General features: G+C 38.9%; 1 pseudogene; it reads right to left on the minus strand.

The window, feature by feature from the left end:
- Positions 1-6247: 6247 nt before the first annotated feature.
- LOC113611010 (SH3 domain-binding protein 5 pseudogene) lies at positions 6248-7407 on the minus strand (annotated as a pseudogene).
- Positions 7408-19612: the final 12205 nt, after the last annotated feature.

Here is a 19612-nt window from a genome sequence, read left to right on the forward strand (position 1 = left end):
ACTTCCCAGCCTCTAGGACTGTGAGAAAGAAATTTCTGTTGTTTGTAAGCCACACAGTCTATAGTACTCTGTTATAGCAGCCTGAATGAACTGAGACATTCTTGGTACTAATTATAAATATTTGCATAACACATTTAAGAAAAAACAATTTATTTTAATATTTAAAGTTATGTAATCACTTTGGCATATAAAGTTCCACTCAAAGTTAATTGCCATAATTATCTGTTGTAGAGTAATGCAACCCCAGATATCCTCAGAAATCTGTGCTGTAGACAGAAACATTAATTTGCTTTTAGCTACTAAACTGTGAATAACAGATCTTATTCATAAATTATGGCCACTAAAAGTAATACTATTTTTGTTTTTTTCTGCCACTCTGAAAATCATTTCAAATGGCTTTGGTAGTTTGTGCTTCCTTAAATTAAGGTATCTTCCTTGGCTATCACTATTTAAATACCTAGGGGTTATTTATTTACTGGTTGATTTACTGATACATTTAATCATTCAAATGTTTATTGACCATCAACTTTGCATTATGTGCATTGCTAGGATGCTGTGTATACAGTGGCGAGTGAAACAGGCAAAGAACTAAAATGCAATAAAGTTAAAGCCATAATTGAGAAATGTGCATATTGTAAAAGGAGCAAAGAAAAAGAGACTAACTCTGCCTGGGCAAGTCAACAAAAGATTCACAGAGTATTGCTAGCCTTTGAACTGAGCCTTGAAAAATCATTAGGAGTTTTCAAGTCTGATGAGTCCTATGGGCTCACATAAAGTGGTTACTAAGTCATTCCATGAGAGATCTTGAAATGATTATTAGCAGCTTAGCATGTGAAAAGGGCCCAAAGCTGGAGAAAGACTAACACTGAAGAATTCCACTCAATTCTGCATGACTAGAACTTGAGGGTTGGATAGTGATGGTGGCAGTTAGCAGAAAAATGGTGAGAAATAAGACGAGAGAGAAAAACTTGAGTATGATGGGTGTTAAAGGCCATGGTAGCAAGTTTGGCCTTCATTTTGCAGGAAGCGGGTAGCCATTTAAATGTTTTAAACTGAATTCTGGTTGCATCATAGAGAATGGTTTGGAAAGGGACAAGACTTGGAGGCATGGAAGCCAGGAAGCCAGGAGACTATTGCAGTGATCTAGGTGAGAGCCAGGGAGGAGGAATGGAGAGGGGAGATAATGAGCTCACTGCTATCTGTGTTACCTATTACCTCTGCTTCTATCCATACTTCTTCTTCTTTTCTCATTCATAACTATAATCCATGAGGCTCCTCCCTTTCCAATAATTTATTTTATTATTTTTAATATTTAACTGGCAATCATATTTCTATTTCACTCTCTCAAAGTAATTCCTATCACAATACTTCTTTTCAAATACCCAACTTCACTGAAATAAGATTCTTGTTTATATTTTGCTAAATTTTAAATATTTTAACTATCTAACTTTAAATAATGTTCAGTCACATTGAACAACACAGATTTTATAAAGAATTTTATGAAGTGGATGCCTCACAAATATATTCCAACTATGGTGAGGCTTAATTTTATCAATATATTTTTAGTCCTGCAATATGAATACAATTAGTTTTTCTCTCTCTCAGTCACACATATATTTCACATAGAGGATATTCCAAAGTCATCTTACAATATGAACCACAGAAATTTAATTTGATGGAAGAATCAGATTGTACTCAAAAGAGAAACAATAAATGACCCAAAGAAGGGGGAAAAAAGCTTTCATTTTTTAATAATGTCATTTATCAACTCATTAATTATATTAATAACTTAAATTTGTAAGAGACTTTACAATTTTAAATGGTTTCACGTTCATTTTCCAATTTTAATTAAAAGAAGAACAGTTGTAAAAATGTAGTTAATAATGTGACATTATGGGTCTTAATGTGGAGATAATATCCATTATTTTCAAGATTCTTTAATTTTTTTAATTATTAGAGTGACACTTGCTGAGTACCTACTATGTGTTTGTGTTTATTTTAAATGCACTGGTAAACAGTAATGGATTTATACAAAGTCCCCTCCTTAATTATCTTATAATTCTATTTTCCCACTGGGGAAATACAAATGGTTGAATAAACATATCATTTAGTGTTAGCAAGGACAATAGTGTGAATATCTAGAGACACACTTTTTATTAAGTTTGGGATATTGAGTCTAGAAAAGGTCTAGATTTATATTATAGCTTTTCATTTCTAAGCAATGCCTTGAAAAAATAATCCTCCACAATTTTAAGGGAACTGCTTTAATTTTAGTGTATAATATTGTCGAGAGAGTTTTACTATATTACATTATATACGACAATGTATTTTATTTCTAAACTAATAACATTCTAAACTAATAACACTAAACATTATGCTTAGTGGAAATATTAGCTTTCATATTGCAGACAGAACTTGTTCTGTTCAGGAACTGATTAACCAGGTATGGTTTTCTTATGAACTTTTATTGCCTTAATTCTAGCCATATTCCTAATTCTTATTAATGCTACTACCAGATGGATGAAAAAGAGAAAAGTTTTAAGAAGTCGGTTGTATTGCATGCCTTTCCAATTTTTTCTGATATTTTTACTCTAAACAATGCATATTCCAGCGAGGAGTGAAAGGATTTGTGAGCATATGGGTCCTCATCTGCTGCCACCTGTGAAAATCTGCATTAATCTTTAAATTCTTTCCCTGTTTCCCGAAAAACATTGACAAAGTTAATCATACACAAAGTTAATTAGAATTTAGTTCTACTAAAATATCTCATCATCTTCAGCAATTCTCTGTACCGCCGGAAGATGCAGTTTAGACAGAATGACTGCACTGATGCTTATCGAAGTAATTGAAAAATGGGAGGGGGTTATTTTAAATTTAATCATTTTTAAGCTCCAACTGTGGAGTATGCTATGAATTGAATTGTGTAACACAACAAGATATGCTGAAGCTGTAACCTCCAGTACCTATGAATGTGACCTTATTTGGAAATAGGGTCTTTGCAGATATAATCAAGTAAATATTCAATCATTAGGGTGGGCCCTATCAATATGACTGGTGTCTTTATAAGAAGAAGAGGGGAGACACAGACATAGACATACAGAGAGAATGCTATATGAAGATAGAGACAGTAATGGGAGTGACAGAGCTGAAAGACAAGGGTTTTCAGGACCCATGGATTGCTGGCCACGAGCAGAAGGCAAGGAATGATTCTACCCAGAGTACCAGAGGGAGCATGGCCCTGTTGACAGCTTAATTTCAGGCTTACAGCTTCCAGAAGGGTAAGAGGATAAATTTCTGTTGCTTTAAGCCATCTGGTTTGTATACTTTGTTAAAATAGCCACACAAAACTAATATAGAGCGTAAGCACATTATTTTCTTCAAGAGAATAAAGAGCATACAGGCATGTAACTCCAAGTTTACAGGGTTGGATGGGGCCAAGAGGTAGGTGCTTAATAGTGGTCAGTAACTCTGTGCTTCTAAGACATAGTCTGGTTCAAGTAAAGGAATGATTGTTGTTTTCTAATTAGCTGCAAGGAGGTGGATGCTCCTTTTTTTCCTGACTCACTTTTTTTTAAGTAAAGTTTTCACTTTAAGATAATTGTAGATTCACATCAATCAAAACTTTTGGATACTACTGTATTTCCCTGGATTTCATAAAGTAAGAGATCAAAGAGTTAAGCAAAAAGATAAATCTGATCTCATTATGTGAGACTCTTAAATTTAAAATAATGATTAAAGAGGAGTGAATGTTATCACAAATGGAGTTATGACTGATTATGAATAATAATATGAAGGAAGAAAAAAGCACCCAAAGCAGTCACTGAAACTGTAAATGAAGCTTTCTCTTGAACCTAGATTTGTAAAGTGCCGTGATTGTATCGAAGAAGACTTTGAGAAGAGTTTTTAGGCAGGTGATGGCCAAAATGAACTGAATTTGGGGAAAAGGATATAATATTGATGGGTGACAAGAAGATCTTATTGTTAAAACTCTCTTCTGCTCTTTCAACACTAATCATCATTGAAGAGGATTTTAAAATGTCACTAAAAGTAATTGAAAGAAATGTGTGTATAAGGTGAGAAAGGATTTACCTGCTCTGAACAAATCTGTCAGTGAAATCACCAAACTTCACTTTTTATCAGGAATCACGGGGAAATATATAGATGTTGCCAACTTTTAGAGTATAATTGATTAAAGCAGTGATATTTAGCCTAGAACATAAAAAGAAGGCATAACAGTTTTTAAAAACCTTGGAATTTGGGATGATATCAGAAAATGGCAGAGTAGGAAGCTCCAGGCTCTTGTTCTCCCACAGAAATAATTATTTTTAAAAAAACTAAGTACTGGCTAAAATAACTTCATAGGAGTCCTAAAAAATAAATGATGATCAGATATATGATATATGATTTCATATGATATCAGATAAATGATTTACAAATGTTGTCTTTTCACTATTATAATGTCATTTGATTCACAAAAGCTTTTAATTTTAATGAAGTCTAGTTTATTTCTTTTACTGATTGCATGTGCTTTAAGCGTCTTTGTCACCTATAGCAACAATAAATTTTAAAGTGCAATTTCTAGTCACATTATCACCAATCTTCACGCTAGAGGCTTATTTACCTAAGTTCCTATTACTTAATACATCATACCCAGCCTTCAACGAAAAATTACAAAGCATATTGAGAGGCAAGTAAAAAACATGGTCTGAAGAGGCAAAGCAACATCAGAAGTAGATTCAGATATGGCAGAGACATTGAAATTATCATACTGAGAATTTTAAATACTTATGATTAAAATGTTAATGGCTGTAATGGAAAAAATAGAAAGCATGCAAGAACAGATGGATAATGTAAGCAGAGACATATAAAATCTAAGAGAGAATCCATAGGAAATGCCATAAATCAAAAACACTGTAACAGAAATGAATAATGCCTTTGTTGAGCTCATCAGGAGACTGGAAATAGCTGAGGAAATAATCAGTGTGCTTTAAGATATGTCAATAGAAATTTCCTAAACTGAAATACAAATAAAAAAATAATTGAGAAACAGAACATCCAAGACATATGGAACAACTTTAAAAGATATGACATGCATAATTAGAATGCCAAAATGAGAAGAGAGAATATAGCAGAGGAAGTATTTGACATAATTGTAACTAAAATTAATGATAGACACCAAACTGAAGACCAAGAAGTCTCAGAGAACACCAAGAAGAATAAATACCAAAAGTACCAGACATAGATATATCTTATTCAAAACTCAGAAAAGCAAATACAAAGAGAACAACTTGAAAGAGGTTGGCTGGGGTGAGGGTGAGGAGGAGACATGATATTTCTATAGAGACAAGAATTACAGAAGCCTTCTCGTTAGAGACCAAGAAAGCAAGAAGAGAGAGTACAATAAAATATTTAAAGTGTTGAAAGAAATAAACTACTAAACAAGAATTCAATATCCTAGTTCTGTGGAAAATGCCAATGGTAATTTGATAGGCATTGCATTGAATCTGTAGATTGCCTTGGGTAGTATACTCATTTTCACAATATTGATTCTTCCAATCCAAGAACGAGTTATATCTTGCTATCTGTTTGTGTCACCTTCTATTTCTTTCATCAGTGTCTCATAGCTCTCAATGTCACTGAAACTTCATTAGTGCAGTTTAGAGGAAATGCTTAAGATTTGGTATACAGTAAGTCCCCTACATATGATCCTTCAAGTTGCGAACTTTCAAAGATGAGAATGTGCGTTCGCATGTCCAGTCACCTAAGTTAGTTCACGTGTCTGGCATACATTGTCATGTGCATGCATCCTCTACAAGTGGTTGTGGTTTTGTGTACTTTACTGTATAGAGTACAGTAGTACAGTATCTTTATTTCAAGCCCAGGATGTCTGGAAGCAAGCGTAAAAGCAGCAGTGATATAGCTGGTACTGTACTGTACTTTTCAAGATACTGTAGTGTAAAGATTAAAAATGTTCTCTTTATTTTTTGTGTTTGTTTTTTATGTATTATTTGTGTGAAAAGTCTAAATCTATTACAGTACAGTACTACATAGCCAATTGTGTTAGTTGGGTACCTAGGCTAACTTTATCGGACTTATGAACAAATTGGACTTACAAACTGTGCTCTTGGAAGGGAACTGGTTGGTATGTAGGGAACTTACATACATATTAAGCGATAAGAGGCACAATGTTTTCCATACAGTTTCATGTATAAATATTGATATGCACTTGGGCCAGAGCTGTGATGGATCAGCCGATATGCACCATTTTTTTGTCAGGGATGATACCGTCTCTGCCCTTTGAGCACTGGAGGGAGAGTTGCCCCATGCACTTCATCCTCCAAGGCACTGCCCTCGCGGGGAGGGGCTGCTTTGGATCTTGCCATGGCACTGCTCGCTGACGTCCCGGTTGTTGGCTTTGTCACTCATTTTATTTCCTGCCCCTTTTGCCCTGTCATCTCACTCTACCTCACACTTGGGGAAAGAGGTCCTGCTGCATTCGCCCAGCACCGGGAACATCATCACGAACTCTGACGGACACGGGGCCGGGCAGGTCCAGGCTGCTGGACCTCACAGCCGTGGGGATTTGGTCAGTGGTCGGGTATCTCAGACTGGGTCCTGAGCTGAAGCTGGACACAGACTGGGTTTCCGAGTCATTTTCAGACACAGAGGTGCTACATTTGTCATCTTGAGAAGCCTCGGAGGCCACAGAAATGGCATCCAGCTCGGGCTTGCGCCCCGACAGGTTCTCTGTGGTCGCGCTGCCACCTTTGGCCCTGATGCCGCGGCTGTGAGGCCCTAGTCGCACTGGCGTGCTGCTTCTCGTGCATCGTGTCCGAGATCGTCTCCAGGTTCCTCAGGGCCATCTTGTATTCGCCCTTCACCATGACAGCTTGGCCTACAGGTCGTCCACTATCTTCCTGAGTTTGTCCTCCAGCTGCCACATGCGGTCCATGGCCGTGTTGTACCTGGTCGCAGGCTCCTTGTGCAGTCTTGGTCAGCTCCGCCTCCATGACCCTCTGCGTGGCTGATTCAGCATCTCCTGCGAGGCCGAGTTGAACTGCCGCTTGCCATCCTCCAGCAGGCACTGCTCGGCCACGGGGATAGTCTCCGTGGCGGCTCAGGAGGTCCTGCGTGGTTCTCAGAGCTTCCAGCTGAGCCAGCCTCGCCGCCCTCCGCACCTCCCAGTAGGGCTTCGGATCTTCCACGGCTTTGCGAGTTTTCTTCACCAGCTTGTCCGGTTTCACCGTCGCTTCTACCAGAACAGAGCAGAACTTGTGACAGATGTCCTCAAGTTCAGTTTCGCGTCTGTTGATATCATCTGTGGATTGATTGAATGTCGTTAGTTCTCCCTGGATCCGGGGGTCCACCTTCCTCCTCCTCCTGCCCCAGCTCCATCCCTTCCTTCTCTTCCTCAGAGTACGAGTCCCCCTTTGGAGGGACCGCGGGGAGTGGTGGCCGCGGGCTCCGCCCCACCCGACGCTATCAGGAGGCACTGCTGGCTTGTGTAGTTTTAAAGAACAGCAAGAACCACAGGGCCAAAAAAAGTAAGCAAAACAAGAGAGTCAGGAAAGGAAGATGGACAGACATATAAGAACGAGATTACATAGAACTTCACAAGCCGTAAAATATTTGGATTATATTCTAAATCTGAAGGGAAACCATGAATCAAGATACTCTAATTTATATATTTTTTCTTTTGCTAATACATTACTGAGGGTAACTTTATGTAGAGTGAAATACACAAATCTTAAGTGTACAGATCAATTAATATTTACAAATATATATGCCTTGCTCTCAGACCAAATAAAGAACATTTCCATTACACCCAAAAAGGTCCCTCACAAATATTTCCAGTCAGTACCTTTGCCCTGCTACCCTCTACCACCATGCAGACAAATAACTCTTCTAATCTCTATCACCAAAGATTGATTTTTAATGTCAACATGATACATTGACAAGCTGTAAGATATACATGATGTTTATGTCCCTACACATGCTGAATGAACTAATAAGATGCAGATGGGGTGGGAGACAAAATTATCAATATCAGGGAGAAAGCACTGCCCAAGAGATATATGAAATTCTTCCATAGCCTGATTAGAAGATGGCAAGAGTCTTGAAGTATATGAATACCTTCTTTATCTAATTTGCTCATATTAGTAATTTCTTTTCTTTACCTCACTACATTACAATCTGACTTCTTGTTTCCTGATAAATTAGTTTCAAATTTATAACAGATTGGAAATTGGACTTATTTGATATTTGGAGTTTTTCAGAAGAAAGCCACTTTATTTTACTCTGTGTAGAAATCAATGTTAGAAATAGCAATATTAGAAATATTCTATTAAATCAGATAGGATTTTGTAAATGGCAAGGCCCATCTTCGAGCTCTGAAAATTATTATTTCACAGAAATGATAGAAGCAACAAAAATCACTAATTCTTTTCTACTTAAAGATTAACCTTACTAAAATAATGTAACTATCAGGGAAAGCATGATTCATTTGATTTAATCTCAGGTATATTAAGGGGAATTTAGAGGTTGCTAAATTGTTGCTCTAAAAGCAACAATGCTTTTAGAGCTTATTGTTGCAATTTAGTATCCCAAAGGATCTCAGAATAACCAAAGTTAATTTTCAGGAACAGCTTCTAGAGGAATTTTTTCTTGCATGATATCTTTTTTAAACTTGATTTCAGCTCACTGGGAAAAAGTAAGTGGTTCTTAATAATGGGTGGTAATTATTAGTGAAGTTATTTAGAAATGCCTTGAAATATACAGAGAAAACATGAGCATATCAAATAAATATAGCTTTTACTTAACATCTCTATGGATGGATCCTTAGTTCTGGTTCAGTGACTTTGTGACAATAACATTTTATCCTTAATCAAAAAGAAAATTTATCTCAAAATTTCCATTTTAGGTCAGAATGAAAAGGAAAAAGCATGTAGGTGGCTACTTGTATAGAACACAGTGTTGCCAGTGTCATCTTCCTTTTCCACTTGGAAGCAACAACTCATGCATGGTAATTACAGACATATCTTATTGAACAAGCCTAACAGATGAACATATTAGCTGAAGGAGGGTGAATCAAGGTCACTTTAGAATCACCTCATACAATAATCTCTTAATTTTCCAGTATTCCTTTAATATGGACTTGCTAGCAAACAACATCTACGAAACATTAAGAAATTTGAAGTGAACTCTGGACAATTTCAGATAATATATTTTATAATGCTTTATTTGTATTTTAGTGTGAAACATTTTATTACTTATAATTTATGAAAAAAATTCTAAAAAGAGCACTGTTTACCCAACACACAGCATACAATATACCAAATTATGAGTAACTTTGAATCCCTTTGTGTACCCTTTGATCATACTCCTCTCTCTCCTTTCCTCTCAGAGGTAATGGCTGTTCTAAATATTATTCATAATTTCTTTGATTTTTATTTTAATTTTGCCATGTGAATATGTATCCCAAAACATTATACTCTTTTTCATGTATGTAAATTGTAGAAATAGGATCAGACTATATGTATTCTTCTGTAACTCACTTCGTTCATTCAACTTTATGAGATTCACCCACATTGAGACATACATCTGTAGGTCTTTCAATTTCACTGCTATGTTGTTTTCCATTGTATGAATACATTTGAATTTATTTATCAGTGTTGATGTAAATTTGGATGTCTCCAGTGTTTTGTTTCTAACATCACTGCTATGCACGTTCTTCTGCATGCCACATTGTCTTTATATGTGAGGGCGTCTCTAACGTCTATATCTACAAGTGGAATTGTTACATAAAAAGATATGTGCATCATCAACTTTACTAGATAATGTTAAATATCATTTTTTCCAAAATGGTTCTAATAATTTATACTCCAACAAGCACTGCATTAGAGTTGTAGAAATTCTACATCCTCACAACTCAATAGCAATGTCAGATTTTTCATATTTGCCTAACTGGTGGGTGTGAAATGGTATGATTTCAATATACACTTTCCAGGTTATTTAATAAGTGTATGCATCTATTCATAGAACTTTATTGTCCATTTCTTTTCCCTATTCCTGAAATGCCTGTTCAAGTCTTTTGACCTTTTATCTCTATTAGATTGTTTATATTTATTTTATAGATTTGTAGAAATATTGATACTTTATCTGTCATGGATAATGAATCCTTTTTAGATGCATATACTGCATCATCTTCTCCCATTAGGTGGACTGTATTTACCTTTCATTGCAATTGTATAACCACTTGGTAATTGTGAACTCTCTACCTATACTTCAGTCCATTATGTAATTACCAATGTAATTACTAAGTTTTTTTGTGTGTGTCTCTGTACTCCCTTTTTTTTTCTCCATTAGACTGCCAGAGGTTTCTAAATGTTATTGCTATATTTAAAAATTTGGCTTTGTTGATCTCTTTATTTTCTTATATCATTAACTTCTGTTCTTATTTTTGTTAACTGCTTTTGTTTAATTCAGATATATTGATCTTTTTCTAACTTTATTTTTAAACGTTTAGTTTTATTTATTTGGAAAATTGTTCTTGATAAACATGGTTAGAAGTTTGCTGATTTTGTTTTTCAACTCGGGTTCTAGTAGATTGGTGAGGTCTGTTTCATTATTTGTTCTTGTAATTGGAAGTAGATCCTCTGTCTTTTCATTTTAGGAGAAACAGTTATCTACTGTGGTCTTGAAGGGGTGTTTTTATGTGGGCGCATCCCTGTGTAGACTGTGAGTGTACAGTGTTTTTGGTACAAGGGCTGGTTTTGGTATGGCTGCCAGCCACACCTTTCCTCAGGGTGTGCTGGCCGTTATCCCCTTGATAGGGCTGTGATTGGTGTTGTGGTGTCTAGAGTTGGGTCGGGCTTCCTCTTTGCTCTGTGGCTATCCTTGCCTTGTCAGGGGTAGGGCCTGTTCCCCAGTTGTTGGAGCAGAAGCCCTGAGGGTCAGGTTCAGTCAGGCTCCATTGCCCTTGGGTGCTTGCCCTGCCCCAAAATAGGTGATTTCTGAAGAAAGTGAGGCCTGTGTGGTCACAGAGGACCTATGCAGCACCTGTGAAGGCATCTGCAGTTCCATTCAATAGCAGCCCAAGGTTGCATCCCTTTCTCTGCTGTGTTTGTCCCAGATCTAGTACGCAGCTATGATGTGAAGTAAGCTGGGGCTTGGGGTTGGGGTGTCTTGGCTGTAGGAATTGAGGTGGCTGTGCTGCTTGCTGCCTCTGTGGCAGTCTTCTCCCACGACCTGTCTGCCCCAGATCTAGCGCTCAGCTACAGTGTGGAGTGGGCAGAGCTGGGGTGAACTGAACTGCTGCATATTCCTGAGCACGCTGACAATGGCCGTCGCTGCTCCACAGGCACCACGCCCCAGGCACTTCAGGCTGTCTTTCCATAGCGAGATTGAATCCTCTCCTAGGGCCTGTCTGCCTGAAATTCAGCCCTTAGCATCTGCAGCCTCTTGTGGCACCACCCCATGCATGCACTGACAATGGCTTCCACAGCTCCACCCAGATCACACCTCAGGTGCCCTGTTCTTTTTCTGCATAGCTAGATGGAGTCTTTGCCCAGATCTTCTGCTGGACTGTGTTGTGCAGTGAGCAGGACTGGGGTGTTTGCCTCTTTGGTTGGAAGGTGTGGTGAAGTAGCAGTCACCAGTGCATGGCTCTCTCCACTCTGGTTGTTGGCAAGCCAGCACGTGCACACTCCTCACAAATAGTGTAGGCTTCTCCAGCCTTGCTGTCTGTCTCAGCAGATTTCCCAGCAGGCAAGAGGGCTTGTTTGCTCTGCACAGGACACCAGGACTGGAATGCCCACATTGTGTCTCAAACCGCTCTATCCCCAGGGCGAAGGTCCACCCATGCAGACCTCTTCCTTACAGATCCCACCCAGGGTTACAGATCCCAACCCAATACCTTTTTTTTTTTCTATTCTACCCGTTTACATGGAGACCTTTCTTGCAGCTTTGTTTGTACAATATGAGAATTCTTCTGCCAGGTTCCAGATGTCTGTGAGAATTGCTCTACACGTAGATATATTTTTGATGTGTTTGTGGGAGGAGATGAGCTCCACGTCCTTCTGCTCCGCCATCTTGATTCCTGCCAAAAACAACTTCTTAAAATGAACTCACTGGGTTTCCAATTACTGTTCAGTCTAAATATTCTTTACTTTTGTGCCAGAGCATCGATGCATTTTATCCAGCATTTTAGCTTGTTTTCAGCAGAAAGGCTAGTCTAGGTACTTAGTTTCCCATGCCACTTTCCAACTCAGCCACTAGACCAGTAGTTTTCAAACTTTTGATGCTATCCCACAATAAGAAGTACATTTTTTTAACATCTTTATTGGGGAATAATTGCTTTACAATGGTGTGTTAGTTTCTGCTTTATAACAAAATGAATCAGTTATACATATACATAGGTTCCCATATCTCTTCCCTCTTGCGTCTCCCTCTTGCGTCTCCCTCTCTCCCACCCTCCCTATCCCACCCCTCTAGGTGGTCACAAGGCACCGAGCTGATCTTCCTGTGCTATGCGGCTGCTTCCCACTAGCTATCTACCTTACGTTTGGTAGTGTATATATGTCCATGCCTCTCTCTCACTTTGTCACAGCTTACCCTTCCCCTCCCCATATCCTCAAGTCCATGCTCTAGTAGGTCTGTGTCTTTATTCCCATCTTACCCCTAGGTTCTTCATGAACTTTTTTTTTTCCCTTAGATTCCATATATATGTGTTAGCATACGGTATTTGTCTTTCTCTTTCTGACTTACTTCACTCTGTATGACAGACTCTAGGTCTATCCACCTCATTACAAATAGCTCAATTTCGTTTCTTTTTATGGCTGAGTAATATTCCATTGTATATATGTGCCACATCTTCTTTATCCATTCATCTGATGATGGGCACTTAGATTGTTTCCATCTCCGGGCTATTGTAAATAGAGCTGCAATGAATATTTTGGTACATGACTCTTTTTGAATTTTGGTTTTCTCAGGGTATATGCACAGTAGTGGGATTGCTGGGTCATATGCTAGTTCTATTTGTAGTTTTTTAAGGAACCTCTATACTGTTCTCCATAGTGGCTGAACCAATTCACATTCCCACCAGCAGTGCAAGAGTGTTCCCTTTTCTCCACACCCTCTCCAGCATTTATTGTTTGTAGATTTTTTGATGATGGCCATTCTGACTGGTGTGAGATGATATCTCATTGTAGTTTTGATTTGCATTTCTCTAATGATTAAAGATGTTGAGCATTCTTTCATGTGTTTGTTGGCAACATGTATATCTTCTTTAGAGAAATATCTATTTAGGTCTTCTGCCCATTTTTGGATTGGGTTGTTTGTTTTTTTTGTTATTGAGCTGCATGAGCTGCTTGCAAATTTTGGAGATTAATCCTTTGTCAGTTGCTTCATTTGCAAATATTTTCTCCCATTCTGAGGGTTGTCTTTTGGTCTTGTTTATGGTTTCCTTTGCTGTGCAGAAGCTATTAAGTTTCATTCAGTCTAATTTGTTTATTTTTGTTTTTATTTCCATTTCTCTAGGAGGTGGGTCAAAAAGGATCTTGCTGTGATTTATGTCATAGAGTGTTCTGCCTATGTTTTCCTCTAAGAATTTGATAGTTTCTGGCCTTACATTTAGGTCTTTAATCCATTTTGAGCTTATTTTTGTGTATGGTGTTAAGGGAGTGATCTAATCTCATACTTTTATATGTACCTGTCCAGTTTTCCCAGCACCACTTATTGAAGAGGCTGTCCTTTCTCCACTGTACATTCCTGCCTCCTTTATCAAAGATAAGGTGACCATGTGTGTGTGGGTTTATCTCTGTGCTTTCTATCCTGTTCCATTGATCTATAGTTCTGTTTTTGTGCCAGTACCATACTGTCTTGATTACTGTAGCTCTGTTGTATAGTCTGAAGTCAGGGAGCCTGATTCCTCCAGCTCCGTTTTTCGTTCTCCAGATTGCTTTGGCTATTCGGGGTCTTTTGTGTTTCCATACAAATTGTTAAATTTTTTGTTCTAGTTCTGTGAAAAGTGCCAGTGGTAGTTTGATAGGGATTGCATTGAATCTATGGATTGCTTTGGGTAGTAGAGTCATTTTCACAATGTTGATTCTTCCAATCCAAGAACACAGTATATCTCTCCATCTATTTGTATCATCTTTAATTTCTTTCATCAGTGTCTTAGTTTTCTGCATACAGGTCCTTTGTCTCCTTAGGTAGGTTTATTCCTAGATATTTTTTTCTTTTTGTTGCAGTAGTTAATGGGAGAGTTTTCTTGATTTCACTTTCAGATTTTTCATCATTAGTGTATAGGACTGTCAGAGATTTCTGTGCATTAATTTTGTATCCTGCTACTTTACCAAATTCATTGACTAGCTCTAGTAGTTTTCTGGTAGCATCTTTAGGATTCTCTATGATTAGTATCATGTCATCTGCAAACAGTGACAGCATTACTTCTTCTTTTCCAATTTGGATTCCTTTTATTTCCTTTTCTTCTCCGATTGCTGTGGCTAAAACTTCCGAAACTATGTTGAATATGAGAGATGAGAGTGGGCAACCTTGTCTTGTTCCTGCTCTTAGTGGAAATGCTTTCAGTTTTTCACCACTGAGGATGATGTTGGCTCTGGGTTTGTCATATATGGCCTTTATTATGTTGAGGAAAGTTCCCTCTATGCCTACATTCTGGAGGGTTTTTTATCATAAATGGGTGTTGAATTTTGTTGAAGGCTTTCTCTGCATCTATTGAGATGACCATATTGTTTTTCTCCTTCAATTTGTTAATACGGTGTATCATATTGATGATTTGCATTTATTGAAGAATACTTGCATTCCTGCAAAAAACTGCACTTGATCATGGTGTATGATCCTTTTAATGTGCTGTTGGATTCTGTTTGCTAGTATTTGGTTGAGGATTTTTGCATCTATGTGCATCAGTGATATTGGCCTGTAGTTTTCTTTCTTTGTGATATCCTTGTCTGGTTTTGGTATCAGGGTGATGGTGGCCTCGTAGAATGAGTTTTGGAATGTTCCTCCCTCTGCTGTATTTTGGAAGAGTTTCAGAAGGATAGATGTTAGCTCTTCTCTAAATGTTTGATAGAATTCGCCTGTGAAGCCATCTGGTCCTGGGCTTTTCTTTGTTGGAAGATTTTTAATCACAGTTTCAATTTCAGTGCTTGTGATTGGTCTGTTCATATTTTCTATTTCTTCCTGATTCAGTCTTGGCAGGTTGTGCATTTCTAAGAATTTGTCCATATCATCCAGGTTGTCCATTTTATTGGCATAGAGTTGCTTGTAGTAATCTCTCATGATCTTTTGTATTTCTGCAGTGTCAGTTGTTACTTCTCCTTTTTCATTTCTAATTCTATTGATTTGAGTCTTCTCCCTTTTTCTCTTGATGAGTCTGGCTAATGGTTTATCAATTTTGTTTATCTTCTCAAAGAACCAGCTTTTAGTTTTATTGATCTTTGCTATCATTTCCTTCATTTCTTTTTTCATTTATTTCTCATCTGATCTTTATGATTTCTTTCCTTTTGCTAACTTTGGGGTTTTTTGCTCTTTTTTCTCTAATTGCTTTAGGTGCAAGGTTAGCTTGTTTATTCAACATGTTTCCTGTTTCTTAAGGTAGGATTGTATTGCTATAAACTTCCCTCTTAGAACTGCTTTTGCTGCCTCCCATAGGTTTTGGGTCATCGTGTCTCCGTTGTCATTTGTTTCTAGGTATTTTTTGATTTCCTCTTTGATGTCTTCAGTGATCACTTCGTTATTAAGTAGTGTATTGTTTAGCCTCCATGTGTTCGTATTTGTTACAGATCTTTTCCTGTAATTGATATCTAGTCTCATAGTGTTGTGGTCAGAAAAGATACTTATACAATTTCAATTTTCTTAAATTTACCAAGGCTTGATTTGTGACCCAAGATATGATCTATCCTGGAGAATGTTCCATGAGCACATGAGAAAAATGTGTATTCTGTTGTTTTTGGATGGAATGTCCTATAAATATCAATCAAGTCCATCTTGTTTAATGTATCATTTAAAGCTTGTGTTTCCTTATTTATTTTCATTTTGGATGATCTGTCAATGGGTGAAAGTGGGGTGTTTAAGTCCCCTACTATGAATGTGTTACTGTCGATTTCCCCTTTTATGGCTGTTAGTATTTGCCTTATGTATTGAGGTGCTGCTATGTTGGGTGCATAAATATTTACAATTGTTATATCTTCTTCTTGGATTGATCCCTTGATCATTATGTAGTGTCCTTCTTTGTCTCTTCTAATAGTATTTATTTTAAAGTCTATTTTGTCTGATATGAGAATTGCTACTCCAGCTTTCTTTTGGTTTCCATTTGCATGGAATATCTTTTTCCATCCCCTCACTTTCAGTCTGTATGTGTCTCTAGGTCTGAAGTGGGTCTCTTGTAGACAGCATATATATGGGTTTTGGTTTTGTATCCATTCAGCCAATCTGTGTCTTTTGGTGGGAGCATTTAATCCATTTACATTTAAGGTAATTATCGATATGTATGTTCCTATTCCCATTTTGTGAATTGTTTTGGGTTTGTTTTTATAGGTCTTTTTCTTCTCTTGTGTTTCTTGCCTAGAGAAGATCCTTTAGCATTTGTTTGAAAGCTGGTTTGGTGGTGTTGAACTCTCTCAGCTTTTGCTTTTCTGTAAATGTTTTAATTTCTCCATCAAATCTGAATGAGATCCTTGCTGGTTAGAGTAATCTTGGTTGCAGGTTTTTCTCCTTCATCACTTTAAATATGTCCTGCCAGTCCTTTCTGGCTTGCAGAGTTTCTGCTGAAAGATCAGCTGTTAACCTTATGGGGATTCCCTTGTGTGTTATTTGTTGTTTTTCCCTTGGTGCTTTTAATATGTTTTCTTTGTATTTAATTTTTGACAGTTTGATTAATATGTGTCTTGGCATATTTCTCCTTGGATTTATCCTGTATGGAACTCTCTGTGCTTCCTGGACTTGATTAACTGTTTCCTTTCCCATATTAGGGAAGTTTTCAACTATAATATCTTCAAATATTTTCTCAGTCTCTTTCTTTTTCTCTTCTTCTTCTGGAACCCCTATAATTCGAATGTTGGTGCATTTAATGTTGTCCCAGAGGTCTCTGAGACTGTCCTCAGTTCTTTTCATTCTTTTTTCTTTATTCTGCTCTGCAATAGTTATTTCCACTACTTTATCTTCCAGGTCATTTATCCATTCTTCTGTCTCAGTTATTATGATATTGATCCCTTTAGAGTATTTTTAATTTCATTTATTGTGTTTTTCATCGTTGTTTGTTTCATCTTTAGTTCTTCTAGGTCCTTGTTAAATGTTTCTTGCATTTTCTCTATTCTGTTTCCAGGATTCTGGATCATCTTTACTATCACTATTCTGAATTCTTTTTCAGGTAGACTGCCTATTTCCTCTTCATTTGCTAGGTCTCGTGAGTTTTTATCTTGCTCCTTCATCTGCTATGTGTTTTTCTGTCTTCTCATTTTGCTTATCTTACTGTGTTTGGGGTCTCCTTTTCACGGACTCCAGGTTTGTAGTTCCCGTTGCTTTTGGTGTCTGTCCCCAGTGGCTAAAGTTGGTTCAGTGGGTTGTGTAGGCTTCCTGGTGGAGGGGACTAGTGACTGTGTTCTGGTGGATGAGGCTGGATCTTTTCTTTCTGGTGGGCAGGTCCACGTCTGGTGGTGTGTTTTGTGGTGTCTGTGGACTTATTATGATTTTAGGCAGTCTCTCTGCTAATGGGTGGGGTTGTGTTCCTGTCTTGCTAGTTGTTTGTCATAGGGTGTCCAGCACTGTAGCTTGCTGGTCGTTGAGTGAAGCTGGGTCTTGGTGTTGAGTTGGAGATCTCTGGGAGATATTTGCCATTTGATATTATGTGGAGCTGGGAGGTCTCTTGTGGACCAGGGTCCTGAAGTTGGGTCTCCCACCTCAGAGGCACAGCACTGACTCCTGGCTGCAGCACCAAGAGCCTTTCATCCATACGGCTCAGAATAAAATGGAGAAAAAGTGGAAAGAAAGAAAGAAAGAAAGGAAGGAAGGAAGGAAGGAAGGAAGGAAGGGGATAAAAAAATTAAAGTAAGGTAAAATAAAAAAGGTATTAAAATAAAAGAATAATTATAATAAAAAAATTTTAAGTAAAATAAAAAAGAAACAGATGGATTGAACCCTAGGACAAATGGTGAAAGCAAAGCTATACAGAGAAAATCTCACACAGAAGCATACACATACACACTAAGAAAAAGAGGAAAAGGGGAAAAAATAATCTATCTTGCTCCCAAAGTCCACCTCCTCAATTTGGGATGATTCATTGTCCATTCAGGTATTCCACAGATGCAGGGTACATCAAGTTGATTGTGGAGATTTAATCCACTGCTCCTGAGGCTGCTGGGAAAGATTTCCCTTTCTCTTCTTTGTTCGCACAGCTCTGGGGGCTCAGCTTTGGATTTGGCCCCACCTCTGCGTGTAGGTCGCTGGAGCACGTCTCTTCTTCACTCAGACAGGACGGGGTTAAAGGAGCTGCTGATTCGGGGGCTCTGGCTCACTCAGGCCGTGGGTAGGGAGGAGTACAGAGTGTGGGGCAAGCCTGTGGCGGCAGAGGCCAGCATGACGTTGCACCAGGCTGAGGCGCGCGGTGCTTTCTCCGGGGGAAGTTGTCCCTGGATCCTGGGACCCTGGAAGTGGCGGGCTGCACAGGCTCCCTGGAAGGGTATTGTGGAGAGTGACCTGTGTTCGCTCACAGGCTTCTTGGTGGTGGCAGCAGCAGCCTTAGCATCTCATGCCCATCTCTGGGGTCCACGCTGTTTAGCCGCGGCTTGCGCCAGTCTCTGGAGCTCCTTTCAGCAGCGCTCTTAATCTCCTCTCCTTGCGCACCAGGAAACAAAGAGGGAAGAAAAAGTCTCTTGCCTCTTTGGCAGGTCCAGACTTTTCCCTGGACTCCCTCCCGGCTAGCTGTGGTGCACTAACCCCTTCAGGCTGTGTTCACGCTGCCAGTCCTCTCTCTGCACTCCTACTGAAGCCCCAGCCTCAGCTTGCAGCCCCCGCCTGCCCCAGCGGTTGATCAGACAAGCTGATGAGTGCTGGTGAGTGCTGGTGAGTGCTGGTCGGCCCAATCCTCTGTGTGGAAATCTCTTCACTTTGCCCTCCGCACCCCTGTTGCTGTGCTCTCCTCTGTGGCTCCGAAGCTCCCCACCTCCACCACCCGCAGTCTCTGCCCATGAAGGGGTTTCTAGTTTGTGGAAACCTTTCCTTCTTCATGGCTCCCTCCCACTGGTGCAGGTCCCATCCCTATTCTTTTGTCTCTGTTTATTTTTTTTTTCTTTTGCCCTCCCAGGTATGTGGGGAGTTTCTTGCCTTTTAGGAGGTCTGAGGTCTTCTGCCAGCGTTCAGTAGGTGTCCTGTAGGAGTTGTTCCACGTGTAGATGTATTTCTGATGTATCTGTGGAGAGGAAGGTGATCTCCGCGTCTTACTCTTCCGCCATCCTCTAACATATTTTGATTAAAGTGTTTAACCCGGGCTTCCCTGGTGTTGCAGTGGTTGAGAGTCCGCCTGCCGATGCAGGGGACACATGTTCATGCCCCGGTCCGGGAAGCTCCCACATGCCACGCAGCGGCTGGGCCCGTG

Source organism: Aethalodelphis obliquidens, unplaced genomic scaffold (genome assembly GCF_003676395.1).
Source record: "Aethalodelphis obliquidens isolate GAN/ISIS:26980383/991018 unplaced genomic scaffold, ASM367639v1 scaffold66, whole genome shotgun sequence".
NCBI classification, from domain to species: Eukaryota; Metazoa; Chordata; class Mammalia; order Artiodactyla; family Delphinidae; genus Aethalodelphis; species Aethalodelphis obliquidens.